The sequence below is a fragment of the Girardinichthys multiradiatus genome, chromosome 12, assembly GCF_021462225.1.
Source record: "Girardinichthys multiradiatus isolate DD_20200921_A chromosome 12, DD_fGirMul_XY1, whole genome shotgun sequence".
Taxonomy (NCBI): domain Eukaryota; kingdom Metazoa; phylum Chordata; class Actinopteri; order Cyprinodontiformes; family Goodeidae; genus Girardinichthys; species Girardinichthys multiradiatus.
This window is the reverse complement of record NC_061805.1, coordinates 51863819-51871065: the sequence shown is the minus strand read 5'-3', so window position 1 is coordinate 51871065 and position 7247 is coordinate 51863819.

Genomic DNA, 7247 nt, shown 5'->3' with positions numbered 1-7247 from the left:
TCTTTTATTGTCTTAATACGGATGATTTTGGCATACAGCTCATGAAAACCCAAAATTCCTATCTCACAAAATTAGCATATTTCGTCCGACCAATAAAAGAAAAGTGTTTTTAATACAAAAAACGTCAACCTTCAAATAATCATGTACAGTTATGCACTCAATACTTGGTCGGGAATCCTTTTGCAGAAATGACTGCTTCAATGCGGCGTGGCATGGAGGCAATCAGCCTGTGGCACTGCTGAGGTCTTATGGAGGCCCAGGATGCTTCGATAGCGGCCTTTAGCTCATCCAGAGTGTTGGGTCTTGAGTCTCTCAACGTTCTCTTCACAATATCCCACAGATTCTCTATGGGGTTCAGGTCAGGAGAGTTGGCAGGCCAATTGAGCACAGTGATACCATGGTCAGTAAACTATTTACCAGTGGTTTTGGCACTGTGAGCAGGTGCCAGGTCGTGCTGAAAAATGAAATCTTCATCTCCATAAAGCTTTTCAGCAGATGGAAGCATGAAGTGCTCCAAAATCTCCTGATAGCTAGCTGCATTGACCCTGCCCTTGATAAAACACAGTGGACCAACACCAGCAGCTAACATGGCAACCAAACCATCACTGACTGTGGGTACTTGACACTGGACTTCTGGCATTTTGGCATTTCCTTCTCCCCAGTCTTCCTCCAGACTCTGGCACCTTGATTTCCGAATGACATGCAGAATTTGCTTTCATCCGAAAAAAGTACTTTGGACCACTGAGCAACAGTCCAGTGCTGCTTCTCTGTAGCCCAGGTCAGGCGCTTCTGCTGCTGTTTCTGGTTCAAAAGGGGCTTGACCTGGGGAATGCAGTACCTGTAGCCCATTTCCTGCACTTGTGCACGGTGGCTCTGGATGTTTCTACTCCAGACTCAGTCCACTGCTTCCGCAGGTCCCCCAAGGTCTGGAATCGGCCCTTCTCCACAATCTTCCTCAGGGTCCGGTCACCTCTTCTCGTTGTGCAGCGTTTTCTGCCACACTTTTTCCTTCCCACAGACTTCCCACTGAGGTGCCTTGATACAGCACTCTGGGAACAGCTTATTCGTTCAGAAATGTCTTTCTGTGTCTTACCCTCTTGCTTGAGGGTGTCAATAGTGGCCTTCTGGACAGCAGTCAGGTCGGCAGTCTTACTCATGATTGGGGTTTTGAGTGATGAACCAGGCTGGGAGTTTTAAAGGCCTCAGGAATCTTTTGCAGGTGTTTAGAGTTAACTTGTTGATTCAGATGATTAGGTTCATAGCTCGTTTAGAGACCCTTTTAATGATATGCTAATTTTGTGAGATAGGAATTTTGGGTTTTCATGAGCTGTATGCCAAAATCATCCGTATTAAGACAATAAAAGACCTAAAATATTTCAGTTAGTGTGCAATGAATCTAAAATACATGAATGTTAAATTTTCATCATGACATTATGGAAAATAATGAACTTTATCACAATATGCTAATATTTTGAGAAGGACCTGTATATTTTTGGGTTCATTTGTTCTGTATGAGCAGAACTGCGGTTAACCATAAATAACAGGTAAATTGAAGTAGTTTATTCTAAACATTTGCTTACTGTTTATTGCTGAGTCACTAGAACCTCAAAGTCCCTAAATGAACCCAACTATTCAACATTAGTAGGTCTGGTCGCTCTTGAAAGCTGCTGTTTGTTTGAATTTTAAAGTCCAGTTGATTCTTCTGCTTATTGGTGGATTAATGACTAACAAACTTCAGCTGGAGATTTTACTTTGTTTTACAATATCATTTCCTTGTATTTTAGGACAGAAGACCCCCATAAACAGGCATACAAGCCAGCCCGAATGGACCATTCTGAGCTTCAGCTTTGAGTTCTGACCGACACTCAGTGCCAAGCCTCAAACTTTCCACAAGCTTACATTTATTTTTAGTTCCTGCACTGCACTAACCCATAATTTATCATATTTAAACATAGACGTCGACCCCAAAATATTATTCAGTCTTTTTAGAACTTCAAGTGGTTCCAGTTGCAAGAGAGACCTGGCCCAAAACAACCAGGAACATTTTCTGATCCAGACATCTGTGAGAAGGATGCCTAAGGGCGCCACGTTCTTCTCTGCAAACAACTATATGCAACAGCATTGGAATGTCCAGCTATCATACTGATTACGAAGGAGATGGGTTCTGTTCTGTTCTGACGGGTTCTGGTGTAAAATGCGTTAATCAACCCCAGAACCAGATCTCAGCTGTTCCCAGGATTGTGCTCCTCTGGGCTGAGATCTCCAGTGTTTTCTCAGGTATCTGTTGGAGCCACTTCTCCAGCGTGGGGGTCACTGCCTCGGGTGCTCCAATGACCACAGAGTAGATTCTTAGATTCAATGTATGGCAACATTTTAACCCTACAAATTAAATTCAGTACTCTCGTTGTGTTTGAGTCAGTTCTGAAATTTGACAAATGGGTCTCTGAAAAAACGGTTAAATCATGTTTCATGTTCATGCAACTCGCATACAAACAACGCAAATGCATGAAATAACATTTTCCTACATTAGTAAACTCTGCCCCCTGCTGGACCAACATGTCCCACCTTTACCACCCTGACAGAGTCTTGTTACAGCACAGAAATAATAACACACACACAAATTTGTGTTTGTAACCTAAAATAATTCCCCCCATACCCTTAAAAGTTTGGGATCTGCACCATTAGCACCAGGCATTGGTCCCTGAAAGGCCCATCAGTCTTAGAAGGTTCATTAAAAGGTTCTACATAGGCAACATAAACCAGTACACACACACACACACACACACACAGAAGGATGCAGAAGTACATTTTGAGGTTTCATGATGAAACTCAGTCACTCCTTTCAGCTGGTCATGATGTTCTTATTCAACTTCAACGTTTTACTTCCATTTTTTCTCAAAACAGATGATTGAACCTGACTCAGCCAAAAACCTGGGACCATCCATCCATCCATTCATACGTACCCACCTATCCTTGAAGGTTAGTATAACAACTGGTGCCTATCTCCGTTTTAGATGTTTTCCTGCAGCCCCCTGATTGAAGGGGCTGCAGTTCAGCAAAAGCCTGTTAATCAGCCATCAATGGAAATCAGGTGTGTTAAAGCAGGGAAACATCTAAAACATGCAGGACACCATCCCTCGAGGACCGACTTTGGACTCCCCTGCCCTAGACAGATAGCCGGTCTACCACAGAACAGGCAACCATGCATTCATATACTCATACCTCAGAGTAATTAACTTACCAGTCATGTTTTTGGACCCTAGAAAGAACCGAGAGTCCCCGGTGAGAACGCACTCGTGCACAGGGAGAACATACAAACTCCTGAACACAGGACCTTCTTGCTGCAAGGCAGCAGTGCTGACCACTGCCCCATCAAGCAGCCATGTTTTAATTTTTCTGCCTGCAAAATACACAAAGTAGTCATAACATTATGACCACTGAGAGCTGTGTGTACCTCTGATTCAGCCTCCTTCATGGCACCTGTTACTGGGTGGGACATATTGGACAGCAGGTGAACATTTTGTCCTCAAAGTCGACTAAGAGGAAAAATGGTCAGCCTGAGTATTTGAGGCCAGACTTTTATGGCTGAACTTCTGGGTCAGAGAATCTCCAAAACTCCCCTGTTGTGGGGTGGAACCAGTCTTTAGGGATATTTATCAAAAGTGGTCCAAGGAAGGAAGAGCGGTGAACACCAGCAGAATGTGCCGACCAAACAAGTCTTACTCCATGGAGGGTCCACCTTAAAACCTCTTGAGCTGAAAGGATCTGCTGCTAGCATCAAGAAGCCAGTTACCACAGCACACCCTCAGGGTTCTGCTGGAGTTCATGTGCTGACGGGTCAGGACTATTTAGACAGCAAAAGAAAGACCAGTTCACTATTAGGCAGGTGGTCATGATGTTTCTGATATTAACGGGTTGATGTTTGTAGGATCCTGATATGACTTGGTGCATGTTTTTATTAAAATTAAGCTTCAGTGTTTCCAGACCATCATCAGATCTTGAGCAGAAAACCTCCCAGTTGATTTTAACAGCAATGAAACTCCTCCAGGGCTGCATGGTGGCGCATTGGGTAGCAATGTTGCCTTGCAGCAAGAAGGTTCTGGGTTCAATTCCCGGCCGGGGGTCTTTCTGCATGGAGTTTGCATGTTCTCACTGGGTACTCTGGCTTCCTCCCACAGTCCAAAGACATGCCTGTTAGGTTAAATGCTCACTCTAAATTGACCTTAGGTGTATGAATGAGTGCGTGGTTGTTTGTATGTTGCCCTGTGATGGACTGGTGACCTGTCCAGGGTGGACCCAGCCTCTCACCCATAGACTACTGGAGAAAGGCACCAACTTCCTGTGACCCACTATGGAATAAGTGGTAGAAAATCCTCCAGTTGTCATATTGATTGGTGTTTCCTCCCCGTGAGGGTGGGGCTAAACAGACCTCACCTGGTGCACCTGTTCTCCATCTCTTCATCAGGCTGCCTGAACACGGAGTTGCCTTCTCCTGAATGTCAAAGATCAAGCCTCCATCCTAGAGTTCTCTTGTCCAAGGTCTTCAGCTCTTACCCCATGGTTTGTCTCCTTAGAACAGAGGTCTCCTAATTCAGTTCTCCAGAGCTAATGTCCTGCAGGTATTAGATGCATCCCTGCTCCAACACCTGAATGAAATGGCTGAGTTCCACCCTCAGCGTGTCTTCAGGTTCTGCAGAAGCCTGGCAATGAGTCATTCATGAGTGCCGCAGTACAGATGGATTTAAAACTTGCAGCTCTTGTTGAGTGGAGTTGGAGACCCCTGTCTTAGTGAAACTGATTTGAGCTTTTCTTTAAGATCAAGTGAGAAGAAGCTTCCAGCACCGAAAGGGCCTCATCCAGCAGGTAGGATACCTGGATTATCCACCTGCTTGCTCAACCATGATTAATTTATGTAGTAAACAGACTCTAGACCTGTTAAAATCTGCTGTTTTTCAGAAGAGGTGTGCAGTTCTAGAGCTTCTGCAAACATTTCTGATGGTCTCACCTTCCTGGAAAAAACACGTCAGAATGTCTGAAGACTCCGAGGAAGTTTATCATCACAGTCGATCATGTTGATGTTTCACCATGAAGCAGCTCAGTACAGTCATGCTGTTCCTGATTAGGGAGATGATTAATGTGGTTTTCAGTAAGCGACGCCCAAAGTTAGGTTGATAGGAGGGTTTTGAAAAATGCTTGGAAGATTCATGCTTCACTTTCATTTGATCAGAAGAAAACTAACTTATGGTTCAACTGTATTTAGGTGTTCAGTTTCAGGAAAGACTGAAGGCCTTTTTTAAATTCACAAACGTGCCTCACTACTGCTGGTCTACTGTAAATTAGGCTGGAACATATGTTTAAAAATAGTTTTTCTTAATGTAAACTCATTCCATAATCAAATTTGAACTTAAATGTTTCTAGTATTTTTCAGTCAAGTCAAACACTAAAACTCTTTTCTTCAGGCTGTTATTGAAGATGTCCTGGTCTTCCTAAGAGTTGCTCTCTAACAACCTTCCCAGGGGTTTGGAATGGAAGCTTAGCCCACAGCATCACACCTCCTCCACTGTACTTAACACTGGGCATGATGAGCTGTCCACAATTTTACAAATACTTCCTAAATAAAATTGATTCTATTAAAAAGAAAATCTTTGACATACTCCTGAAGATGATTACTTCATCCTCAGAAAGTGAGACAACATTGGAAATAACTGCAGAACCTGATCTGTGTTTGGACTCTTTTGATCCTGTGGAGCTTCCTGAGTTATCAGAAATATTAGCTTCATCTAAACCTTCAACTTGTATGTTAGACCCAATCCCAACTAAATTATTTAAGGAAGTGTTCCCTCTGATTACCAGCCCCATTTTAGATATGATTAATCTATCTTTAGTAAATGGATCAGAACCACAGGCTTTTAAGGTAGCTGTAATTAAACCTTTACTTAAGAAACCTTCGCTTGATCGAGATGATTTAATAAAATACAGACCTATATCCAATCTTCCATTATTATCTAAAATTATTGAGAAAATTGTTGCTAATCAAATGTGTGAACATTTATACAGCAATGACCTGTTTGAAGAGTTTCAGTCAGGTTTCAGAGCTCATCATAGCACTGAAACAGCTCTGCTGAAAGTCACTAATGATATTCTTATGGCCTCAGATAATGGACTTGTGTCTGTTCTGGTTCTGTTAGATCTCAGTGCTGCATTTGATCCAGTCGATCATAATATTCTCTTAAAAAGGCTGGAATATGCTGTAGGGATCAGGGGAACAGCGCTAGGCTGGTTTAAATCTTATCTGTCTGACAGATTCCAGTTTGTTCATGTAAATGATAAATCATCTTTAAACTCCAGGGTTAATTGTGGAGTACCACAGAGTTCAGTACTTGGGCCAATTCTCTTTACTATATATATGCTTCCAATAGGTCAAATTATCAGGCAGCATAGGATAAATGTTCACTGCTACGCTGATGATACTCAGCTTTACTTATCCATAAATCTTGATGAACCCAACCAGTTAGATAGACTACAAGCATGTCTTGAAGACATAAAAACTTGGATGACTTAAAATTTTCTGCTTCTAAATTCAGACAAGACAGAAGTTGTCGTCTTTGGACCGGAGTCTTTAAAAAAGAAACTGCTTAGTCAATCACTTAACCTGGATGGCATTAAATTGACCTCTGATAATAAAGTAAAAAACCTTGGTGTTATTTTTGACCAGGACATGTAATTTAAATCCCATATTAAACAGGTTTCTAGGATTTCCTTCTTTCATCTCCGGAACATTGCCAAAATAAGAAATATCCTGTCCAGGAGTGATGCTGAAAAACTAGTCCATGCATTTGTTACTTTAAGGCTGGACTATTGTAATTCTTTACTATCAGGATGTCCACAAAATGCAGTTAAAAGCCTTCAGACTGCAGGTTTACTGGTGGTTCCTAGAGTCTCTAGAAGTAGAATGGGAGGCAGATCCTTTAGTTATCAGGCTCCTCTCCTGTGGAACCAGCTCCCAGTTTTAGTCCGTGAGGCAGACACCCTGTCTACTTTTAAGGCTAGGCTTAAAACTTTCCTTTTTGATAAAGCTTATAGTTAGAGTGGCTTATTTTATCCTGAGCTATCTCTGTAGTTATGCTGCTATAGGCTTAGGCTGCTGGAGGACATAATGACCACTTTCACCCTCTTTGCTACATTCTCACACTACTCTCCAATTTTGGATTATTTGCTGTTATTTCAGCTTTTAACTTTGTTTTCTC